This window comes from Gallus gallus, chromosome 6 (genome assembly GCF_016699485.2).
Source record: "Gallus gallus isolate bGalGal1 chromosome 6, bGalGal1.mat.broiler.GRCg7b, whole genome shotgun sequence".
In the NCBI taxonomy this organism is placed as follows: Eukaryota; Metazoa; Chordata; class Aves; order Galliformes; family Phasianidae; genus Gallus; species Gallus gallus.
Window position 1 is genome coordinate 34213388 of NC_052537.1, and position 24545 is coordinate 34237932.

The following is a 24545-nucleotide window of genomic DNA, read 5'->3' on the forward strand; positions in this document are numbered from 1 at the left end:
ACCTCACAGATATCAGAAGCATAATTGTCTGTACATAACAAAACCAAAGGCACAGATAGCAGTTTATCCTTTTATTTTCTAATTGGGTGGTAAAGTCCAGCAAAACATGGAACTCTGCGGTGCAGAAGTAGTCCAAAAGCACAAAGGAAATGGCCTCAGAATGAAGACATTTATTTTCTTCTTGCTTCCCTGTAACGTGGTTTATTTAGTTTCATGTGATTTGTGCCAGGACAAAGTGTGTTCTATAAACAAAAAAAAGGGAAAAGGTTAAACTGGTAATGAAGTGCAATGACAATAAAAAATAATGATGACCATATAGGAAAAAAAAAAAAAAATAACAAAGGGGAGTGAGGAGTATTACAAGTGCAGGAAGGGAGAGTCAGTGGGACCCCAAAATGGGCTCACTGGGAAATTAAGGACTGCTCTGCTTGGTGGGGGAGGAGGGGGCTCGAGAACAGTTCTGTGTCCCTCAGGCCCAGCAGCTCCCATGGAAATTGCTGCACTGGTGCTCCCAAATCGCTTCTTGCACTTTGGCAGATTGTGAGTACGCTCTGCTCCGATCCCTTCTGCTCCTTGGGGGGATTTTGCTGGCGCTCACATCCCTTCCTCCCTGAGCTGCACGGCCTGGGGATGCCGGGGGGACCCTCGCAGGGGTTTTGTCACACGTGGGATGGCTGCTGCTGGGGGCCTGGGCTCAGCCTGGCTGTGCCAGGAGGGCTCTCACTGCTGCACCCCACAACTGGGGCTCGGGGCGAGCGCCTGGCCCCGCTGCCGGCCCTGCCAGCCACGCATCCACACGATGGCACTCTTAAGCTTTCAAACAATTTCATTTAACTGCATTTAATGTGAAATCTAGTGTTTTTTTCCCCTGCCAAAAGCAAAGAAGAAGGAGCTGGGGGGGACGCGGCACGCAACGCGGAGTCCCTTTGGGGGCACATGTCCTGTGCTGTCCCCAGAGCCCCTCATCCAGGGCCCACGGCTCCACATGGGGACACAGCCCTGGCACGGCTGAAAGGTGACAGGAACGTGAGTTTGGATGCACTCAAAGAACTGGTAAAAACAAAAACAGAAACACCCTGCTGTGTGGCAAAAGGGCCACAAACACAGCAGCCCCAGAGCTGGCTGCTATTTGGATGCTTATGGGGGAGAAAGGTCACACTGCTTGTGTTGTAGCTTGTTCTGCACTGCCTAAACTGTACAAAAGTCAGAGCGTGGGCTGCTTTCTTGCACGGCTTTAGCTATGAAGTGTCTTTTAAAAACAAGAATCCATTGCTATCAATCTGGCAACTTCTCGGAGTGCTAAATTTGCTCCATATTAAAGTGTGTGTGGGAGAGAAGGGAGGTGGAGGGGCGGTGGGGGCAGATCCTGTTCTGCGCTGCGCAGTTACCCTGATGGCTATATCACCCTGTCTGGGAGGTATGTGTGCGCCTGTCTGAAAAGTCAGCACATCACTACACACCAGCACAGCCGTGGAAGCAATTTCTGCTCCTTTCCCCCTGCCTGCCAGGTGGGTTTGGGGCTGTGGTCAGGGGCTGGAAGGATTTTCTGGGTCTGCAGACTCACGGTGCTTGCTCAGCCAGCAGCTTGCCCTGGGTTTGTGTACAGGTCGCTGACCTACTGTGTCTTCCTGGCAGGGAAAACACTACATCTTGCTCCTTTGTTCTATTCTTCACCTGAAGGTTTCATCTACCAACTGGGTGCAGTACTCCAAACTTCTCCAGTAGGTCCTACCACCAGCACAGTGCCCCTGCTCCTGTTGGGTTAGGCAACCCTGTTTTCAGAGGATGTGGCTTTCACTTTGCCATTTCCCTGAAGGAGGAACCCATACTCAGAGGGCGGTGAGGCCCTGGCACTGCTCCCAGAGCTGTGCTGCCCCATCCCTGGAGGTGCACACAGCCAAGGATGGGCTCAGAGCAGTCTGAGCTTGGGGGGCAGCCAATGCATGGCAGGGGATGGGTCTGGGTGGGGCTGTGCGGTCCCTTCCAACCCAACCATTCAATGTTTCTGTTGTTCTATGTCTCTGTGGTTCTCTGAGTCTATGGAATCAGTACCAGATAGGTCAGCAGCTGGACCAAGGGTGAAGCTCAGTGAGCTCTCACCCACAGACCTTATGTCCCTTGACCCCACGCCAACCATGTGCTCAGATTTCATCTCACCACGCTGTGCCCAACCCTTCATTAAGACCTACATAGCAATGGGTCACTGCTTCGCCAAATTAAGAGGCTGTGTGGCTGAATGGGAGATGATGGCCTGTTTTGTGGAGATGTGATGCTGAAGGATGTGGTCAGTGAACATGGTGAGAACATGTTGGGGTTGGACCTGGGGATCTCAGAAGTCTTTACCAACCTTAAGGATTCTGTGATTCTGTGAATTTGGATCTTCAAATGTCAAAGAGGGCTGGAATTTTGCATGGATGTGGGAGAGTTGTGAATGTGTTCCATGCAGCCCTCGGTGCCTTGGGCAGCTCAATTCTCAACTTTGTCCATCTAAAGCCAATCAGTTTTTGAAGAAACTTATCCCAGTGCCAGAGTAGCATCTCATTTTTTAGAAGGATCACCTGCAACCTTTTCAAAATACTCTCTGGCATGCCAGAGGTTAAAAATAATTTGCTAGTTGAGTCCTCGGTGCTTAATTAAAACAGAGATTATTTGTACAAAAAGGGAAAGAACCATTTGGGCAGAGTTCACTCACATGGCATGCTCTGCCTCATTTTTACTAAGGAAATTCTTTTGTTATGATTTTTAAGCATGAGCAGGTCACGTGTCATCCCAAGCTTTTGTTATTATTATTATTACTATTATTTTGTGATGTGCTATAGTGCATTCAGTAGAAATATGATGGGGAGACCTGTACTGCTGCAGACAGATTTTTCTCCTGATGTGCAAATAGTGGGTGAAGTCCATCCTTCACAAAACTCCTTTTTTCGTCATAGAATAATACCTTGTTATATTTCCTCATTACATGCAGTAGGGAACTGTGCTGCTTTGTAAATAAGCAGCAGATAGACTTTAACTCATTGCAAAAAACAATTGACGCTGTGCGCAAGAAGAAGTTAGCGCTGTATCAATACCAAGTTATTTACAGTGCTTTTATTTCCATATTAGTGAGGAAGGGGAATGCGGCAGGGACTCTTCACTGCAATTATGAGATATCTCTTGAGGTCACCTGCATTTTCGGTTACGCGCATTGCAAAGGGAGCATAATTTATTCCAGTTAATTTTGGATTTGAAGAGCAAAGAGGCACAGGCTATTAATCCAGTGAATGTAAGAGGTTTGGCATGGATGTTTGTCTTTGCAGTGCTTTCCACTGCTCTGAAAGTCTCAGTTGAAGGGGGCAGTTCATCAGTTGGTTTGGGGGGCAGAACTCATCTTTCCTTTAGAAAATGCTGAATGCTCAATGAATGGCAAAAGTGCTTTTAAAAGGGGCTCGTGGAACACTTTGAAAATATTAATTAGTGTGTTGAAGCATTCTGCATAGCATATCATAGTAAAACTGCTCCAGGGGGTTGCTTGGAATGAATTATTAATATGAATCCCTCTCTCCCTTATGCTTCACACCCTGATTTTATGGGACTTGGCGTGGGTTGGGGTGTCTATTAGATTCACTTATTGCCTGTTTAGTGGGAGTACTTTGTAGACTGCATCCAGAGGTCACTATTTTTTTTTTTTTTTAACAGAATCCCAAATTTCAATTGGCACAAAGACGAAATGGCCCCACATACGAAAGACGAGCTATTGAAAAGAAGCAAACTCACCAGAAAGCCAGGATTAAATTCTTGCAGGAGGTATGCAGTAGAGAAGGGGAACATATCCAGGCCCCTCAGTCCCCATGGGATGGAGCTCACTGGGCGCATCACCACCAGCTTGAGCAGAGCCAGGGCTATGGTACAGCACATGCAAATGTCACCAACGCTCTTGTCCCAGTGAGTCCAAGAAGTGCTTTTTCACTACAACTGTGTTGTAACACGTTCACGCTTCTTTCACACGCATTTAGATGCCTTGTTCCACAAGTATCGGATTCATTAAATTCACTGAGTACAGTTGCTTTTCCCTTCTTGGCTTGCAATATCTCAAAGTTGAACCTGTTAACCTAACACTGAAGGAGAAAAACTGTGCTTAAGAAAAAAATTGTTTTTCAGCTCTGGAGGTCTGTTTTGATGATGTCCCTAGTGTACAAATATAAATAAATCCATAAAGTAATTTGACTTTTAATTCTTACTTGGATTATGGAAATATTTGTATTGCATGGCTGCCAGGCTGAATTACAAAGGGTTTTGAGGGTCCAGTTTTCATTCTTATAAGCAAAAGTAATATAAAAATGATGGTTTACAAAAGTGTGGCACCTATCAGACAGTGATCTGTGCAGGACTAAGCAATGTGCCAAAGCCCAGTTTGCCATCATGGCAGAGCTAGGCTGAACTTTGGGCTCGGTGAGCTGTGGTTGAGCATTTGGAGCTCCCACTGTCCCCAGTATGGGCAGCAAATGAACTGTTGAGAGTGCTGAGAAGGAGGGGAATGTCGTGTTGGGCTTTTTTCCCATAATATCTGCAAAGAAGAGGGGCACGAATAAGGAAAGAGTTTATTTCTGTATCTGAAATAGATGCTTAAAAATAGATCTGTGTGTCATATTTGAAAGTCTAAGAAGATGGTGGGTTTAGGTTCTCTGCAAAGGAAGCAAAAGGCAAGAAGAAAGGGAAAGCTCCCCACAAACAGCACAGACATTCCTGAAGCAGAAGGGGTTAAGTTTATTTATAGTGTTAAGTACTTCGGTTTCAGTCATCATTTTAAAAAGGAAATCACACCAAGGAGATTCTTAATATAAGCATTTTTTTTAGGAAAGGAAGAAAAAGGTGAAAGACGGTGCATGATATTGGAGTCTAATAGCATAAATCTGCATCGTCTGCAGAAGTTTGCCATGGAAGGGTTTACTCTTGTGCTGTACTGTCCAACAGCTCTGCCAACGCGGGCTCTGAGCTGCAAGCTCCTGTAGATGACAGATAGAGGCAATTATGCAGAAACTCATCATTAGCATCGGCCGTTTCATACTTTTAAGAAAAAGAACAGCTATTTCATTTGTTTGAAAATAGCAATCTTGAGAACGTGCTCTGCTGTAGGAGTTAAACTGGTGATGGATTTTTTCTGAGGAAAGGATCATCTTACAGTTTCTGAAGTTGTGAGTGTTACTGGCTCGATGTAATGTGTCTTTTTTTCTTCTTATTCCTCTTCTTCTCCTCTTTTTTTTTTTTTTTTCTTCCAGTGGAGAAAGGTTGCCAACTGATTAATATTTTAAACATGTAGACAACCTGCAGACCTTGCTTGCAGACTCGGATTTCTCCCTTATCCCTCCCGAAAAATGGTTTCATTGCTAGAGTTTCGTGCTCCCAGGTGAAACGCGATTATTTATTCACTTTATTTCCCCAAAATGAAGCACAAATAATAATAGGCAGAGTTCAGCAAACAGTTAAAACAATATCACATGTAATCTCCGTGGAGTTTGGTTAAGATTTCTGTTTCGCACTTAAAATTTTGTGGGTCAGCCTTATGATGTGGGCAATGAATGGGAAAATACACTGCATTTCAGGAACTGAATTTTATATGTCCTTAAAGAAGAGGCTGGTAACGCTTGGAGCAGCAAAGTGTGAGATGCCAATTTAAGAGGCCCTGCAGAGCAAGCCGTCATGCGCTGTTGTAGGCTCCTCCGGATGATTTATTGGGATTTATTTATATTTATTATTCAGATGAGGATTTAAATATTCCGCATTCTAATTTGAAAGTGTAAGTTGAGAAGCTGAAAGTTGGCTGTGAGATAAGGAAGACGAAGGAGCTGAACAAGGACCTCTTGGAGGCCCCTCAGTCCCAGCCAAGCCCCAGACCCCAGTGGCAGTGGTGTGGGCAGGCTCTGCTGTGGGGCAGGCCTGGGTTGCCTCCCATGCAGCCTTCCTGCATGTCATGAGCCCAGTTTAGCACCTACTTACTCAGTGCAAATCTAGAGCATTCCATCTGCACCAGAATTGCACCAGCAAAACTGGGAACATAAAGGTTTAATGATAAAACATCTTGTTCTGAAAAATCCTGTGTTTCTGCTCTCCGCAGGGCCCCATTTTTCTCCCATTATGAATTTTTTACAGTGGGGCTCCTTTTGCTTCATGCCTACATGACCATTGCAAAAACCTTTGGACCATTTAAATAAGAGTCAAAACCAACTCTAAATTTTGACCATTCAGTGTTACTTTCCACCTCTCTCTCATCCCACATACCTTCTGAAGTACACGACAGACTCTGATCTTGCATCTGTGACACAGGAAATGACATACAGAATACAGCTCACATGGCAGATAGGACGCCCATTCATTTCAAAGGCAGCAGAAAATTGAAAATGTGGGTCATTCTGAGTCCTGCCAGGGTGCAAGCAGCACCAGATACATGGCATGCATACCTTCAGGCTGGTGTATCCTCTACTGGTGAACGCCAGGTGGGTGTGTGGCTCAGAAAAGCAGGCTGGAAGATGCTCTTCTCTAGGAAGAGTTAAGCCTAAGCATATTAGAAGGCGTTCAGTCTATAAAAACACATTTGTGCAGAACTAGGAGCTTGTTGCTTGCTGAGAGTTTCTCCATGGCTTTTGGCTTCTTGTGGCCTTTCCCTCTTGCTCCCCTGTGATACTTAGTTATCACCTATCAGCTTCAGTGCGATCAGGAATGGTTTAGGGGCCTTCAACCTGGGCCTACCTGAAACGTTCAGCTGTAATCATGCTGGATCAGTGCTCATTTTACTAGTAAAATCTGCATCTTAAATATTTGCAGAGATACACGCATCTGTTGTAAAACTGCAGATGTGTGTCTCTGCAGATATATATACTTCAGTGTGATATATTATGTTTTATAATTAAAATTTTATTGAATTTTAATATAAAAACAAATTCATACATTAAAAATTAAGTAGAGAACAAACATGTGTGGTGTCAGGAGGATACAAGCTGCGGTACGGTAGGACAACAACATCTGACCCATAAAAAACACCCTGCTTTAGTTATAAAATACCTTTGTGGCTAGGAGATTAGTGTGATATATTATTGAGATTCCAATATTTGGAGAAATAATACTGTTTTGTTACTTCCATTCATGAGCAAAGAAGCAACTTTTAACGCCATTAAACATTCAAAAGCAAATGGATTTAGGCAGAGCAGGCATGGTCTCCCCACAAGAGAAGGTACTGTTATTTATGAGGTACAGTTAATCCCAGTGAGAAGGCCAAGTAATTCTTTCGTAGTACCATGGAGTCGTTCAGGTTGGAAAAGCCCTCTGAGACCCCCAACCCACCTGCACTGTGCCCACTGCCCACATACCTCAGTGCCACATCCCCATGATTCTGGAACATCTCCAGGGATGGGGAGCCCCTCCAGCCCCTGGGCAGCCTGATGCATTGCCTGATAGAACCTGGTCCTTGGGATGCTGGAGTCATGTGAGTTTTTGAATCTAGGAGTAGCACAGTCATGGCTTGCGATCCTATGAGGGACTCTCAAGAATGTCAAGGTAGGTGCTGGTGTTGCAAAAAGCAACTTAATTCTCTTTAGGACAGGTGATAAGTGTACCCTGAAGTGCCCAGAATTCTTTTCTATCAAGATTTATCATTCTGAGGACAAATCTGTGGTATGGAGAAAACGAATGTCCCACCTCTTGGTGACAAGAGTGAGAACCAGATGACCCCTACCCACCGAGTCCAAGTGGTTGGCAGCGCATTGCATTCCCTTTTTTGAAACCTTCTTCTGTGCGTAGCCCCGCTGATAAAAATGTATAGGATGCATGCAAATAAAGGAGAGAAAATAGCTCTGAAGTATTTGAATACTGTTACATAAAGGGGTGATGTGTCTTTGCCTTGAATGCTGTATTCATTTCCATTTCAAAAACGATGCAGCTGAAATATAAGAGTTCATAGACAGTTGATGGAAATGATTAGACACAGGGTGAGATTCGTGCATGATGAGAGGCTGTCAGGATTGGAAGATGAGTTACGTGGCTAACAAGAATGAAAGTGGTGAAGAGGTATCAAATAACAAGTAGCACTCAGGAAACTGTTGAGGATGCTCTTTTTTCTCCCTTTTTGCTGATGCAAGAACACAGGAACGGCCAAAGGAGGTGACCGGGACCATGCCTCAGGCTGATGAAAGGAGAAGAGTTCTTTAGGGTGCATGTGGGATGCATTGCCACAAGATTTCCTGAAGTTTGGGGGGGTTCAGGGGTTTAAAAGTGAGCGATTAGAGACTTGGCTAGCAGTACTTGCCTTAGATAAGCTACAGGTGTACAATCTCATTGTCCATGAGCTGCCACGATGAGGGAGGTGTTTTCTGGGGTCTTTGCAGGATCACTGGATCTTTCCCAATGCTATTTCTGCCTGTCTGACTTGGATCTTTCCCACACCACCTGCCCTCCTATCTCCTGCACTGACTTCAAGGAAGAGAACAGGCCCAGTTCTGCCTGAAAGTTACAATTTCACTTTTAAATCTGTTCCACAATCCTCTCAGCATCATCGTTTTCCCTTCTTGTTAGAGAAAGTTTTACAAATAAATTAACAGCAATATTTGTGGTCTTCACAGATCAGCAGAGATGAGAGTGCCATAACTGCAGGACTGAGGGCAAGAGCCTTTCTGAAGACCACGTATGAGTACTATGCTCACACAGGTGCCTGTAAGTATAATGTGAACTGCAGGTGACGGTGCCTTCAACTTTTAACATACTTCTCCACTTAAACTAGTCAGGGCTCACACTTAAACAGTGATCCACAGCTGCTGCAAATTGATTTATCCCCTGATGACAGTCAGTTGCTGATGGAGTTGCTGGAGAGAAAGAGTTCTTCAGTTCAGGTATTCCTTTCCTTATTACTTTTTCATTTTTACTCTGGCTTTATCTTACTTGTGGCTTATGATTAATGCAGAATTACAAGTTTAATGCGTATTACAATGTATACGTCGCCTCCATTGGGCAAAAACAGTGTTTCTTCTTGTTTCCCAGGTGGGGAGAAAAAGGACTTCGAAAGGGGATGCTGAGACATCCCATTACTGTAGCCATCTTTTTAGTGGCACCTTGTTGTTTGTGCTCTTGCTGAAAAGGCAGTTTTCAGATTGGAAATAGCATGTTTACTCAGCCTGTGGAAAGATGATGGCTTCTATCTGACAAGAATGCGGTATTTTCCTCCACTCATGCATTGACTTTGCTAATCTGCAAACTCACCAATACATCCCTACACGCAGCTGAGCTATACACCATTTACAGTTTGCATAAAACGTTGTGGCCCATCCAGCATAAACCTGTGATGAAAGATTGCATTATACCCAGAGAATCTGTAGCTCTGTCAAATGATCACCTTATGATTGTGTGCACAAAGATCATACTCCTTGCTTGTATTGGGTTTGGGGAAAAAAAAATTCGCCTTCAGAAATGATTAATAGTGAGTGTCAGTGATTTGTTTCGGAGAGGGACTGTCTTCATGCTATCGCCTGTTCCCATAACTCAGCAGGAGGATATTGATTACACACACACTTAACTATACTTGCAATTATTTCACTAGAAAGGACAGACAAAAAGAAAGGCAAACCCATGTTTCAGAATCAGATATTTGTAAGTATCTAAGAAACCTACAGCCAAATAAGATATAGACGAAGCAGACAAAAAGCTAATCTTTGTGCTGAATGTGCTTGAGATTGAAGTACAGAATATTGTTAACACATTTTTACCACCGAACTGTGCAAATTAACACAAAAATTTTGTAAACTCATGCAACCCAAGAAGTCTTTCTTCACATTCAGGAGCTTGAAGGCATAGGATGGGCACCAAGCCCTGCAACATGACCATAGAGCAGCAGGCAGGGATTGTGTGTTTGCTGCCTCCTCCCTCCTCACCATCTCATCCATCCTCTGCAATCTCTCCCTCTTTTTTTCCCATCTATTTTCCCATTCGGGTATTCATTTTTTTTCCCCATGCAGTCTCTTGGTTGGACGCCACTATTTGTAGAAGACACTACCAGCATTTTATTGCATTTTCTAAGTTGATCTAATGTTGGGCAAGCTGCTTTTTCCTTCGGGAGCTGCCACAGCCAGGGCCAGCTTCTATGTGTCCTTGTGCCGTCCGACTGGGAATAGGGAAAGGGAAAACGATCACCTGTGCCTGCCCGTGCTCCTGCTCTGACCTGGTGCTTCCCTTGGCTTTCAAGAGATCTGCCTCTCTGGCTCGGGCTGAGCTCTGGCTGTCTTAAATCAGGTCTGAGAAAAACCCTGCTGAGCTAGCGAGAGCCCTAAAGAAAAAGAAGATTGTTAATAGAAAATAACAACCTTTATGCAGTGCTGTTATACCAGACTGTAAAATTTAATCGAGGGTTTTATCTTACTGTAGAAATCTGTTGGTTTTTTTTTTTCTCAATTTTTTTTTATTATTAGTTTTTAATACAAATCCCAGGTAAGATTATCATTTGTATTCAGTTAGCTTGATGGGGTTGTTTGTTTATTTGTTTGTTTTTAAAGCAGTGTCTATTGGAATTATCCATACTTTTATTTAGATGTGTTAAGGAGTTGCATCTATTGAATGTTACAGGGCTCTTCCAAAGTCATTCTTTTTCTCAAAGGCTTTAGAAAAAGCATGATCCCGTGGCAAGTCGTTTTTCTCACATCTTAGCTGACAATGTCTTGGAAAAGATGTCCTGGGCCATGTTTGCGTGTTGCTCCCTACCTTTGGGATGGGGACCTGCACCCCTACCTGAGGCTTCCTTAGGGATGGAGCAGGTAGGGTCATCATCTCCATTGGCACTGAATGCAGGTGACAAATCTGGCCGCGAGTCCCAGGGGTTGGCCCGAGCACCTGTGTGCTTTGCAACACTTTGAGGCATTTCTGATGATTCTGAGGATGAGTGCAATCAGCTTTTCAATGAAAAATAAATTAAAGATGGTGGATTTTGCCTTTCACACATTTGTTTTCCTGTCTTTCATGAGGGACTGCAGCCTGTTTATGATTTTCTCAGGAGTTGGAGCGTTCCTCACACTCGGTGACAAATTCTCCCCTCTAGGCAGTACAAGAAGGAACAAAAGGAGAAAAGCAAAGATAGTGGGAACCTGGAAATGGGCAGTGAGTCTGCAGGGAAGGGAAAGCCCTCAGGATGCCCAGCAGTTTGGGTTGGTTTCTGACTGTTTATTTACGCAATTAGAGCATGTAATTCCACAGAAAAATAAACAGTGACAACAAAAGGGAAATCACAGCAAAGCACTGCTGAACAGATTGGTTACCGAGGACTAGAGAAAAGCCCTGGGAGCTGGCAGGGTGGTGAGGTCAGAACGGCCACTCGTCCCAAGTGGTCTTTAGGGGTATTGTTGAGTACAGCCGGGCACCAGGGATGGAGGAGACCTTTGCAAAGTATCGAGAACGTAATCCAATGATATGCAATACAAGGCATGCTCATTCCTTTGTTTTAAGCCCTATAATTGGTCAATATTTGATGTCTTTGTGTCCTTTCCCCCGTGGACAGTCTTGTCGTTTCAGTGCTTCAAATGATTCCAAGGGGTTGGTTACAGAAAGATGGGTATTATTGCCATCGGCTTGGAGCTGACGTGGTAGTGTTTGGAGATAGACTTCTGCTTCAGGACAGAAGAGAAAACACTTAGGGCAGCAAAAGTGGTGCCTGGAGTTTGCAAGAGAGAAAAAGATAATGTAAAAAGCAAAATCCAAGTTGAACAAAAAGTTACCCTGCATAGCTAAATTAAATGTGAGGTTATTAAGGCCAAAGAAGAATTTTGTTTCTATAACTGTACAGCTGATTATAGATGGAAAAAAAATTGTGTCTTTCTTCCTACCTCCTCATGAATGCAGTCCACTGCTCCTGCAGAAGGTCAGTCATCAGGAACTGATCCAGGATGATAGAGGCATGTCCCCGGCACGCTGTACAAATAATTTCAGTAACGTTATATATGACCAGTGGGAATGAGGATGTTCCAGCTTTCTGTCTCTGCGCGTATTTCTATCATGGCCATCAGTGCTGTATCTGGTGTGTGAGATCTAATCAAGTGCATTGCATTAAAGCAAGGAAATAGGGTGAGCAATGGCCCGGCCAGCAGGGCGTACCCAGGCAATCAGAGCACCCGGTCACTCCACACTGAGACTTGATAAACTGCAAGAAATGGAGAAATGGGATTTTTTCCTTCCACAACACCTAGGCAAAGCCTTTGTCTGTGTGTGTTCAAGGCCACAGAGCATCATGCAGGTGGAAGGCTGATAGGGCTAGATTCTGCGGAAATAAATATTTCAGAAATGACAGAGAAAAATCTCATAGATATGAGTGCAGAAAGTAAGCAAAGAGCAAGGTGGAAAAGAAAGTGGATTTTTCTAGCACTGAATTGCCAGAAATAGATGGAGCACTGGAAACTAGATGACAAGGAGCTGTGCAGATTTGGACATCTGGTGTTGCCTACAAAAACTATAAGTGAGAAAAGATTTAAGGAAAGCAAAACCCACGATTCTCATTGTCATAAATGAAACCAGTTGTAATGAGCTTGGTTCAGGCACTGTGTCCCCCAGTCCATGGTGAGACTGAGTGGAAGGAGCTGCCCATGTGACTGGGAGGCTGTGGGCAGACACAGGATGGGCTATGGGACTTGTCTGGGAGTGAGACCTGTGCCCCTTTGTTGGGTCTGCAGTGGGCACCTTTCCTAACACTAAGCAGAGGCAATAAGCTTTTTAATGACCTACATTCATTTAAGAAAGAGAACTACTGATTTATATATTCAGGTCAATAGCACTTTCCCCAGGTTTCAATAATCGGATCAATTATCTGAATCCAATAAAATCTTATTAAAGAAATTCAGAATTATCTTTAAAATAGCTGGCCTTGTAGTCCCTGAGTAGGTTACAAAAACTGCTATGAAGAATTACTGTGACCTACTTTCTGGGCGGTACAGCTATCATTATCATATCAGAGGTGCAGCTTGATAAGGCTACATGACTTCCATCGCTTCTTGAAGGTAGTTTGGGAAAGAATGAGCAAGAAACTTTAATCTAGGTCCCCAGATTAATTTTATTTTCATAAATATGAGTTGAAATTAGGAAAGTCAAAATCTTGTCTGTGAAAAAGAGTTTGTTTCAGGAATTGTACAAGGGATAGCCAAGAGCACGAGATGGGGGTGAGTTCTTGTTGCAGGTCACAAGCATTGTGCAATACATGGGCACTCGTGGAGGGAAATCTCGCACTGCTTGTAAGAGCTGACAGAAAATCTTTCAGCCTTGTTTATGGCAGGTGAGATATTTGGTTGTTGGACTGCTTCTGAGAAAAGAGCTTTGCTAAGATGTGGCTGAAAATGCATCCTGGCATTTGCAAGCTGTTCTCTGCCACTTGCAGTTCACGGCTGGGAAATGAGCTGGGCCGGGCTTCCCAACATGCACTTGGTGGCTCTGCGAGAACCTCTGCAGGACTCCTGCCATGTCTTTGCTACATCTAAAGCGCATCAAAGAGCGGTGTTTGCTTAGGGAACATCCTTCGCTGACTGGAGCTAAAGGTTGGGCAGTGAGATCAGCGGGCATCTTGGAGAGGGTTGGCAGACCCAGACAGCCCTCACCCATCAGAGAGGGACATCCCAGCTGAGGCACACCCCATGGGACCCCAGCACCGCTGCAGGCAGCCAGGAGGGACGGTGCATTTCCATCAGTTAATTAGAAAACCCGTGGCAGTAGTATCTCATACTGCCGGGCTTTGAGAGTGCAAAGAAGCAGCAGTCCCAGCTGCTGCACGCCAGCCTCGCTTGCACAGCCCAGCCACAGAGCCAGGCCTCCTCCCTGCCACCCAGCCCGCTTTGATCTCCTGGTATCACACCGGCTCTGGCTCCGCGGGGCGGTGGAGGCAGCGGGTGCACGTGGCTCGGGGCACGCACCTTCTCTGCGCGCTGTGCCGCCAGCCTGCCATCCACGGCGGGGCACCAAGGCAGGGCCGGTCGACCGGCGCTTTAATTAGGAGGTTGGAATTATAATATTATGTTAAAGAACAAAGAGTCTCCAAAGGAAAAAAAGAAAAAGAAAAAAAAAAAAAAGAAAAAATGCCGCCTTATCTGACAAAGATAAATTGGATTACTCCAAATATTCCTGATGAAATGTTACATTTTGCAACTAATTATCAATCTGTTTTATCTCCAGACCAGCTGGGCATTTTTGTGCATGCAAGACCTGCCTTACCAATGATCTTAAGATGTCACTGTAGCGTTTACATCTTTTATTTCAAGATTTAAATAACTAGGAAGTAGCTAATGTAATTCACTGCTGAGAAGAAAGGCTAGTTAGTTGAATGCTTTCCGAAGTGATCTCCTCCTAATGAACTTCTTTGGACTGTGAGTAATGAGGCTTTATTCAAATAATCTTTAGGAAAAGAATATAGAATCTAATTTTTAAAGAAAGAGCGAGATTTTCTACGTTGAAAATATCTTTATTAATCCTATACTGCCTCATGTAGTACTAAAACGTTGTGGAAATTTGGTACTGAATGCCGCTTTCGAGATAAGTGGGTTCCAGCTGCAGAGGAGCTCATAAATGTTCAGTGATAAATTGCAAATTACAGTCAATCATGATTAAAAGTCTTTTTGCTGTAAAAGCATGTATTGTTTAGGTACATTAAGGTATATATTATATGTTCGGGTATGTTTATGTCATAGGACACAACTCACTCGATCCCCAGCCAGATAGCATACCTTCCTACAGGCTGTGTGTTTTGCCTCCTCCATCACAACTTGCCATTTTGGGCAATTGTGTTGTATTAATTACATTAATCTACTGGTGCCATGATATTTTCTTGTTTGCTTGATTCTGGATTGGTTTTGAACTGAACAAAGAGAAAATACCAAACTGCTCATTTCCATAGTAGATTCCTGCAATATTTCATACTCTGCCCTGGCGACTCTATGAAGCAAAAAGTTCTATTGGACCTGATCTGGTAAATATTACTTCTATGGGACTCAAATATAATTGTTGGTCACAAAACGTTAAAATGTAAATTCTCGGAGTTGAGTTTTGATTGTCCAGTTGCTAGGAAGGGACAGTTCTACACGTATTTCAACAAACCCCTGTGTTTTTTAAATCAACTAATGAAGAGTAATCATTAGGTATGGAATGATCACATGCTTCAAAAGGGTTGATTCCCACTGTGTCTGGGAACTTGAGTGATGCACGGTGTAATTATATATATTCTGAAGCTAGCTTTATTTACAGTAGAAGATCAACTGAAAAAGGAGATATTTCATTCCAAAACTTTATATTTTTTTTGCTCCTATTTCCCAGCAGTTCCATTTTGAACTCTGTGCTCAGCTTGTCAGTTTTCCCAAAAGTAGGAACTGAATAACAAAATTGCACTTGATCTCTTGGGAAGAAATATCTATATGTTTTTCTCTGAATATTTCTGGTTATTGATTGAGGGGAGAGTTCTGGTGGTCTTACACATGTAAGCAGTCCCTGCCCGCACAACAAGGCAGGTGGTTGAGCAGATCTCTGTTCAGGAAGATGGATGAGTTCACGTGGGCTGCCGGGCTGGCTGTTGTGTTAGTGTAATCCAGGATGTGAGCTGCTGCTTCCCACTGACCTGGGCTGGAACACAAATGATTTCCTGCAGCCAGGTCAAAAACATCAAGCGTTCCACCCATGGCACATGGAATAAAACAACACCAATACGCTTAGTATATCATAGAGTAGAATCAGAACCATAGAATTGCTCAGGTTGGAAAAGACCTTAAAAATCATCAAGTCCAACCGCAACATAACCTTACTACCCTAACAACCCACCACTATATCATGTCCCTGAGCATCCTTTCCTGCAGAACAAACTGTGTCCTAAGCAATTGTATTAACTATTCAGAACAGCTTCCATTCCATTACATAAACAAATTCTTTCTGCCCTTTCAATCAGGATCTCCCTGGAGCTGCTCCTTACTCTCTCCATCTTACTGTGTGCTATGAAGGCCTGATGCTGCCAGGGACCACGCACCTTTTGGGATGCTTGGCACTGAAATGCCCATGGTTGGTATCCAGCAGGATCTAGCCCTTGCTTTGCACAAAAATCTCTCTGTTTGAATGTTTCATAATGTATGTTTAAATAGTCACAGCTAGCAAAGAACTTTGATGAGGCAAAGGGGTAATTGGATTTTCTTGTTCTATAATTAAAAAGGTATATATTACATCCACATTAATACCAAAAGAGTTCATCATGATCAATGTTATTACAATGAATACCAAAGGATTTAACAGTGATTGGCCACTTAGTTTAAAAGGTACCTGAAATCATTAAATTGTTTGCTGGAGGGCTTATGAAGGCCTATCGGATCACTTGTGACTACATTTTTTACTACTGGCCTGCAATGTAAGGTTTACTCTTTCAAAGTAGGAGCAACAGGATGATCATTTCCCTTTATTATTCCCTTATTGACTTCCAGTTAATTTTAATCTTTGCATTAACTGACCTCTATTAAGCATGCCATGTATCTGATTACTCTGTCAAGGTTGGGACTGGAAAATGACCTATTGCACCATGTCAATTGTCCTTTGCAGAAGCCCTTACTGTTAATCAAGAGAGGGAGATTAGAGGAGATCAGAACTACCTACTACTAAAGAGCGCTTTGCATTTGACTACACCTTTCTATCAGCATATGTTTTTCTTCTGATATTTCTGCAGGGAGTTCTCCAGGTAAGGTTACATCTGCAGCCTGAGCTCTCCCCTTCTAACTTCTGACTAAGCCATACTGATTTTTGGACAATGCGCCTTTTTTTTTTGTTTTTTGTTTTTGTTTTGTTTTTTGTTTGTTTGTTTTTCTTTTTTAAAATCATGTTTAAGATTTTTCAGAGAATCATAGAATCAGTTCTAAATAGGTATAAATTAACTATCTCTCCATTTCTTGCTCACCTTAGCTGGAGCCACCAACTCAGGCAGTAATAGGCTCTGAGCAGGACCAGGGGCTGTTGAATTCTTCATGTTAAGACAAAGACACTCATTTTTATCCCAATGTGCATTCAAAACAGGGCTTTAGCAGGCTGCCTTCCTGCATAAGTGAGACTCAGAGTGTAGGAATGAGTTATGCATCCAGAATGTGTGATCCTTAAATATGTGAACTTGTTGAAATAAAAGCCAGTTTTTATCACAGTGTTCAGTAACACATTGCGAGGCTGAATGTTATTTTTCTGCTGTTTTTCACCTTACTACTCCCAGATATGCAGAGCTAGAACAATTCCAGAGAACTGTTTTTCTGTCACGACGAAAATGTAGAATACAAGCAAATGAGAGCAACAGAATGCTACCTCAGCTTGTTGTGATCACCTTCGCCTTAATAACTGGAAGTGAAACTTAACACTGATGTTTGCGAATGCCTCGTTTTAGAACAACACTCTGCTTCCCTGCAGACAATTACAGTCTTCTATTTCTTGGCTCATTTTGCTGTGAGACCACATCCAAAAAAATCCTTTGCAATGCAAAGGCTTTCCTGAAGAAATTATCAAATGCAGCTAGGAAAATAGATTTGAAGGAGTACTGATGCCTAACCATAACCCTAACTCTAACCCTAACCATAAGAAAATGGACACCTAAAGAAAATTGATCCTAATACCTCCTTGTGAGTCACGGTACTGAAAAGCTGTCAGGTCCTCAGCAGAAAGGTGGATTTATCAATAATCAGAATATCTTCTGTTGGTGGTGCGTTGGAGCACTGCTTCCTTTTATTTGAACATAACTGCTGGCTTTGTAGGTATACTGTCACTGACAGCTGTTTTATTGATTTGGAGTTTTTCTTTTGAGGGCGTTTTAGGAAACTTCTTAGGCTTATAAAAATAAACTCTATGATAGCTCTTCTGAAAGGTCCTTGCATTCTTAATGTTCATGTTCATTACTCTTCAGCTCTTTGGAGATGCTTCTGGGATCGCAGGGCGCAGGTTGGTGGTGGTACCTCTGTTGCAGGTGAATGCACTGGCATTTTCCTTGGTAGAACTGGGAAACATTCCTGAGTGCTGGAGCCCAGAGGGATGATCAGCAGACATGTCAGTATTTAACACTAACCAAAAGCATTTCAGACCAGGCTCAACTAGTAGTTAGTGTAATCTTACTAGTAATTAGTGTAATTAAATGTTTTCACCAGGATGGAAAGTCGTGGTTTGATTTTGAGGTAATTTGCTTGACAGATATTGGATGTTAAAATAATTAAAGATTTAGCATTTGTATTTAATCTCAAGTGAATCTATGAAAACAAGCCTCTACATTGTATCAGACTCATACATTAACTGACTCATAGATTTTAAGACCTACTATTATGGTCATCCAGTCTGGCCTTCTGCATGAGCAGTCATGGAATTCCAGCACAGTAATTCATGCTTTTTCAGAAGAAATCCATACAAACTAAAAAGCTTGCAGGTAACTTTGTAGCTTTTAAAATCTTATTAGATAGAAAATCTATAGAAATACTGAAGCTCCAGTTGAGCATGGAAAAATAAATTTTGCACAGGTACATTTGGAACGGAGTTATTGCCCAATCATTTGCAGTTTTGTTGAAGTGATCTTCAGTGCCGCTAAAGGGGTGAGCACTATATTGTTTTTTTTTTTTCTGTTAGGGACGAAATAAAGTTCCTTAGGAAATTCAGACAACGTTATGAAAGAGTAACAAATACATTGTACAGTTTGTTTAGCTTTCCTGGGAGCTTGTTTGGTTTATTTTCAGTGTAGAAGATCCCAAGAGCATTTGGCTTTTATAATCAATTCTGCATGTACTAGCTAATTCTTAATATAAAAATGACTAGTTGGCACATAATAATGTCAGTTTATTGGGATTCAGGTCAATAGCAGTATTTGCTTTCTGGATAGGAGAGTCACCTCCAAAATACTATGACATTCATTAATTTGATCATTGTACTTTATGCATACGTGCTTAACAGAATAAGATTAACAAAACTCAGAAATGCTTCTGTTCTATGGTTAAATTCCCTTTGGAAAAACAGTTTTGTCATATAAAGGCCACTTTCTACTTTGACAAGGCAAATAAGTTGCATCATTATCCAGATATTTAAGGGAAACTGAGAGGGATTAAAAAAAACACATATTTGTGAATCTTGATGACTTGAATCACAACTTATATATCTTTTAATACACAGGCCACGTGCTCTTCCTTTTCTAAAACGTAAAGACATATGCCTTCCTTTTCCATAAGATATACCTTATTTTTACGAGTCTAACAGATGCACTGTGGCCAATTACAGGGCATCTTTAAGGCAGCCAGCTCTGCTTGTTCTAATCAACTTGCTGTATGAACGGGAGCACCAAGGGATTGGCAAGAGTCAGGAACAGCGTTTAGCACTTTGCTGACCTTGAGTCCACCTTTTCAAAACTCCTTCTGGAACTAAGATTTTTTCCAGCCATTTTCAAGTGATTTCTTCCACTTTCTCCTGAGACTAAAACACTTGATTGACCCATGATGTTAAGTGAAATTCTTTCACTGGAAAAGAAAAAATTGTGGATACTCCTAGACATGAAAATATTTGTGAACTCCATTTTGGTGACTAGAATTAATACCTTCAAAAAGCTTTGAAGGCATCTAACCTCAGTCTAGACAACCTAACAAGCATTTCCAAAATTTTTCATTCTGAAGTAAGACACAGAGGCAAAAGCACAAAGATACATATAAATATCTAGATACTGAATTTTAAATGTGTATTTTTTAGCTCTGTTTCAGCCTTGTAGGTACTGTAATTATGTGTGTGTGATAACATTTTGTCTCATTTGAGTGCTGTTAATAACTGGGAAATGGCTGCCACAAACTCCTGAAATTACAGCAAGCAGAAAAGCAAGGGGAGGGAGAAGATTTAAGAAAAATAATGAAAAAATTAAAAGAGCTTTATAGCTGAGATCATAAAAAATGATTCCTTTATGTTCTTCTGAAAGAAAAATGAAACTGATGTTTGTACCGTGTATGCAGTGATACTAGATAAATCTCTGGCTAAGGGGTACCTAATGCAAACATGATACCCCAAAGAGTTGTGGTGACTGTATGCTAGATTTGTGAACGTGGGGGAAGTCTGTATTTATCTCACAGAAGTCACAGTTAGGGCCCACATTTTTGCTTCAACCTGGTAGATCTTGTGTGGCATTGCACCAAAAAGCAATGATCTCCGCTTCAAATTCCCGAATAACCCAAAATGGCAGAAATGACTCCCATGATTGATCTGGTTCCCAAAGGTAACGTTAGAATTATTAGTTTCAATAAAAGAGAAGCAAGAAAAAAGAAAGTGCAGATTTTTCATATTCAAAGCTTAACATTATTTTGATGCATGTACTTATTAGTTATTTGTTAAAAGAGATCATCAATCAATATAGAAGGAATATACCAAAGACGACATTCTGCAGCAGTATCTTTGTTACTAGCTATACCATGGATAATGGCATTTCACATCACCCTGCTAATTTACTCCCTCCACTCATTGGAAAGGAAGGTTTACTATTGAAACAAACCAAATAAATTCCAAAGGTGTGCCTCAATCACATGGAAGCACAATCTGCAATCGCATTTTCTGTATTCTGGATACTCAAAGGTTAAATATTCTCCATACATTTACTCTTATTGCTCTTTACAAATAGTCCCCTGGCACAGAAGTAGCCTTTGCTTGTTTTTCTGTGCAAAAGAAAATAAAAATGGACCAAACAATGAATTAATCTAACTTCAGGAGGAGCACTCACTAAAATACTTAGTGTTTCACTTCTATTCACAGTTGCGTTTGAGATTCTGTATTTGTTTACTCTGAGTAGTTATCTTGGTTTGATGGAGCGTTTGTTGCCAGGTATCCATCCCCCAGGCTTGCTCTGCCCTCTGGGTACCAGTGAACTGTGGTGTTAATTTTATTGGTCATAGGGATTTCCTCCGTCTGGTCACTTTTCCATCGAAATAAACAGCGTAACACCTAGGACCCTGTTCAGCCCTCAGCTGCACTGACAAGATCTCTTCTGCAGCACATAAAATGCACTATGGCGTGTACAGTATGTGTAATTTACTTTTACAGGCTGAACTGTTATTCTCTAATCCCCACGCTCTGCCATGTCAGAAAGCAGGACTTGATGGTCTGTCTGGGTTTCCATGTTACAGAGGTGAGACTGAGGGTCAGTAAAACAAACAGATGAAAAGAAGCAGGCTGGAAAGTTGGAGAGTAGTTACATGCTACGGGCAGGTTCACGTTGCCTGAGAGGAGGATGAGTTTTAGAGCTTAGGAGGCTATCCTGTATGCATTCCAGCAACGGAATAGCATTGCAGTTTGTGGCCACGTGGTACAAAAATCTGTAGCCTTTGGTATGTCGTTTAATCTGCTTGCTTGTCTATAAACTGTGAATATTGATTCTTATCTCACACCATCTCCTGTGAGGTTTAAAAGTTTATATAAAGCACCTATGGATCAGTATACTCTGCAGAGGTGCTTTAGAAGTGCAAAGTACTTTTAAATGGTGCAGATGCATTCTATGAAGGTTTGTACAGTGAGGTTAATTCACCCAAAGATTCACTACATTTTATGGGGAGGGTGCTTGGGGGCTTGCAACACTGCCTTGCAATGGAGCCAGCAGTTTTTAACTTGAAAACAGAGCTGGAAAAGTCAATTCAGCTGTTGCTCAGGTTAAGGTGAATGTTGCATTGTTATACTTCTGTTCTCAATTTTGAGGAACACTCCAGTTGAATACAGACCGTATTAATGTGCATCAGTTATACATACACAGAGTCAGTCAATGACTACATTGATCCAGTCCTGTGTTTTCTTTCAGAGGATTCTACAATGAGGCAATAGAAATCATTAAGACTTGTGATATTGAAATCCTCTTGGTGCAGGCAGACGTGCAGCTCACATTTCACATGGTGGTACAGCATCACTGTGCAGTCATGCCTAGAATTTAAAGATTTTATTTATACTTCTGTTGAGTAAGACTTTTTGTCCTTCTTTCACTGAGATCATGTGTACGTATCACATCATCCATTTTTTCATACGTTGAATGTGATACTGAGTATTATATGAAACAAGTTTCTTGCTTTTAAAGCTCTATTTTTACTTACTGGAACCCATTGAGCCGGGTCCTAAAGATCCTTACCTCTCCCTGCAGGTTGAGTGTTGGGATAAGGATTACTACTTGATTGGGATACATAAGTTTGAACATATGTAAGGAAAACTGGAGCTTGCTGGAGAACAACAAAAAGCTGCCTCTGAAACATGGCGCAGCACTTACCAAGAGCTTAGAGCCTCAGAGCTATGTGGTTTTCCCTTCTTGAGGACCTCTGAGTCCTCAAGAAGACCTTCTCAGAAGTCATTACAGGCATTTTCAACTTAAAATTCTGAAACCTCACTATTTTGAAGAAGGCTTTATTAATGGAAGAGTCTTTGGGCATTTTCTGGGCTTGCAGTATTGGAATCGTGTTCATTATAAACATTATTAGTAACAATTTGATTTTCACAAAAATGTTTATGAGTACTTCTGTAGAAGGCAGCGTGGAGGCACAGAATGGAATCCAGCTCTTGCTCCAATCTTAGCACAGAGAGGTTTGTTAGAAGTAGAAAATAGAGAGAAATGATGTGACACTTACTGGTTAACTTAATATAGATGTTTCAGCAGTCTGCAGGCTCGTTATTGTCAAGTTCTTTAGTTCAATTCATAAAGGGAGACGGTGAATAATGGTCTAGAAATGAAGAGCAGGAAGAATGAATCAAACTGCATTATAAAAGCTGCGGGCTTGATTTGGAGAGCAGGGCTAAGTAAGAAATGGTAGAAAGCAGAGAGCAGGTCTGAAGTGGAGGACTCTTGCTTAGTCATGCAATAACACTGCACTAAACATACTGAGTAACATATGCTAATAAATCTGTGTGCAAGATGGAGGGCTGTCAACAGATCACTCCAATTTGCAAATGCAGTTTGTCCTTGCAGGTTTTCTTCACACCTTTCCTGATGGTTGCAGGATTAAAACTATAGAAAGAAATAAATTGAGAAATACCCACCCTCCTCCACCTTCACATTCCCTTTTGAAACATTCAAAAAAAAAAATATCACAAGAAGAACGTTGCTGACTGGAGGGGTGGAAGAACTGGGGTGTAGGTGCTGTAGGAAATATGTTGGCCTATGGGTAGATTATGAGGCTGATGCAGCTAATCTGGATATATTAGGTGCCAGTCTCTGAGGCCTACCCCACCTGAAAATGGCAAATGCTGCTTTCATTTCCTGCAGTGGCCCTGAAGAAGTGTTAGAAGGCTGCCTTCCCTAGAAGGCCCTGAGATTAACAGGAATTTCATATGGAAAGTTGTCCTTCACAGTATCTCTGCTTCAGAACTGCAAAACCGATGACTTTTGGATAAAGTTTTGTGAGCACTCTGTGAAGGAGAATATGTTATTGAGGACGCTGTCGTTGAGGTGAAACACTACCCCCAAATCTTGACTGTTTGTTGCTATTAAAGACCCCTTGGCACTTTTTGTGAGAGCAGAGGTGTGAGCCCTGGTGTCCTGGCCAAAATCCAGCTTGGGTAATTAAATTCTGCCTTCCTAAAATCCCCCCTGTAGTTCCAGCCGAGTACAGCATTCTTCATTTCCTCTCCAGAACTGCTGCACAGAATTGCTTTGCGCTGGTAAACAGCTGCCACATCTCACCCCAGAGGAATGGCTGCGTTGTGGTGCCGAATTCCCCCTTTTCTGTCTCTCTGCTGAGAGACACGTAGGCACAGCGCTGCCCTGAGCTGCCCTCCTGGCCCTGGGGTCAGGGGCACGGTGCAGATAGCAGCCCTCCAACCTGCTGTGATATCAGTAATCCACGCTTGGCTTTAGGAATTCAGACTGCAAATACCTTGCTGTTCCTAAAAAGCTCAGGAGCTGAAGTGCTGTTGGTGTGGCTAGCCTTGATTCCTAGATATTGGTCATACCTGGTAAATGGTTTCATTTTCTTTGCTGAGGAAGAAATCTTGAGTCCACTTCTACTGGGGCTTGTTAAGCTGTTGCCTTGGGGGCCAGTTGATCAGTTGTTAAGTAGTAAGCAGCTTTGGCAGTCAACAGGCATAGGATCCCCTGCAGCTACTCCAGCCTGCCTGCCCTATCGTTCTTTGTAGAGGTAGCACGGTATTGTCTTAGAAGTGCAATAATGGTAAAATAAGAGCAGAGAGTGTTCAGTCCATTTTGCATGCCCTGGTGTTTTAGGAAAGAGTATGGCATCTGTATGGATATATATAAATGCATTTACATGTCAGTAGTGGCTATGGAAGTCCCACAGAAAAATTTATAAGAGGTTTTTTTGTTGTTGTTTTTGGTGTTAGTTCAGAGACTCTTTAAGTGAAAAGGCAGGGGAGTGAGAATGGCGTGAGCTGTACCTGAGGGCTCCTCAGCTGTTTGTCCTGGCTCCTATCGGCTTGCTTCAAGTCAGCGTGAAAAATTAGGAGAAAATGTGGCAGGGATTAGGAAGTTTTTGTCCGCAATCCAGCAAAAATCACAGCCAGGCCTCAGAGAGCTATGCTTAATGCAGGGCAAACCTGACACACTTTTATCTGACAGCAAGGAAGTGCTT

The 24545-nt window shown here is 42.4% G+C and overlaps 1 long non-coding RNA gene across 1 annotated transcript; it reads right to left on the bottom strand.

The window, feature by feature from the left end:
- Positions 1–11156: 11156 nt before the first annotated feature.
- LOC112532712 lies at positions 11157–23984 on the bottom strand. The gene is made up of 3 exons (XR_003075965.2): positions 23911–23984; positions 11832–11916; positions 11157–11659 (listed from the first exon to the last, which is right to left on the bottom strand). It is a non-coding gene; the product is annotated as an uncharacterized LOC112532712 (long non-coding RNA).
- Positions 23985–24545: the final 561 nt, after the last annotated feature.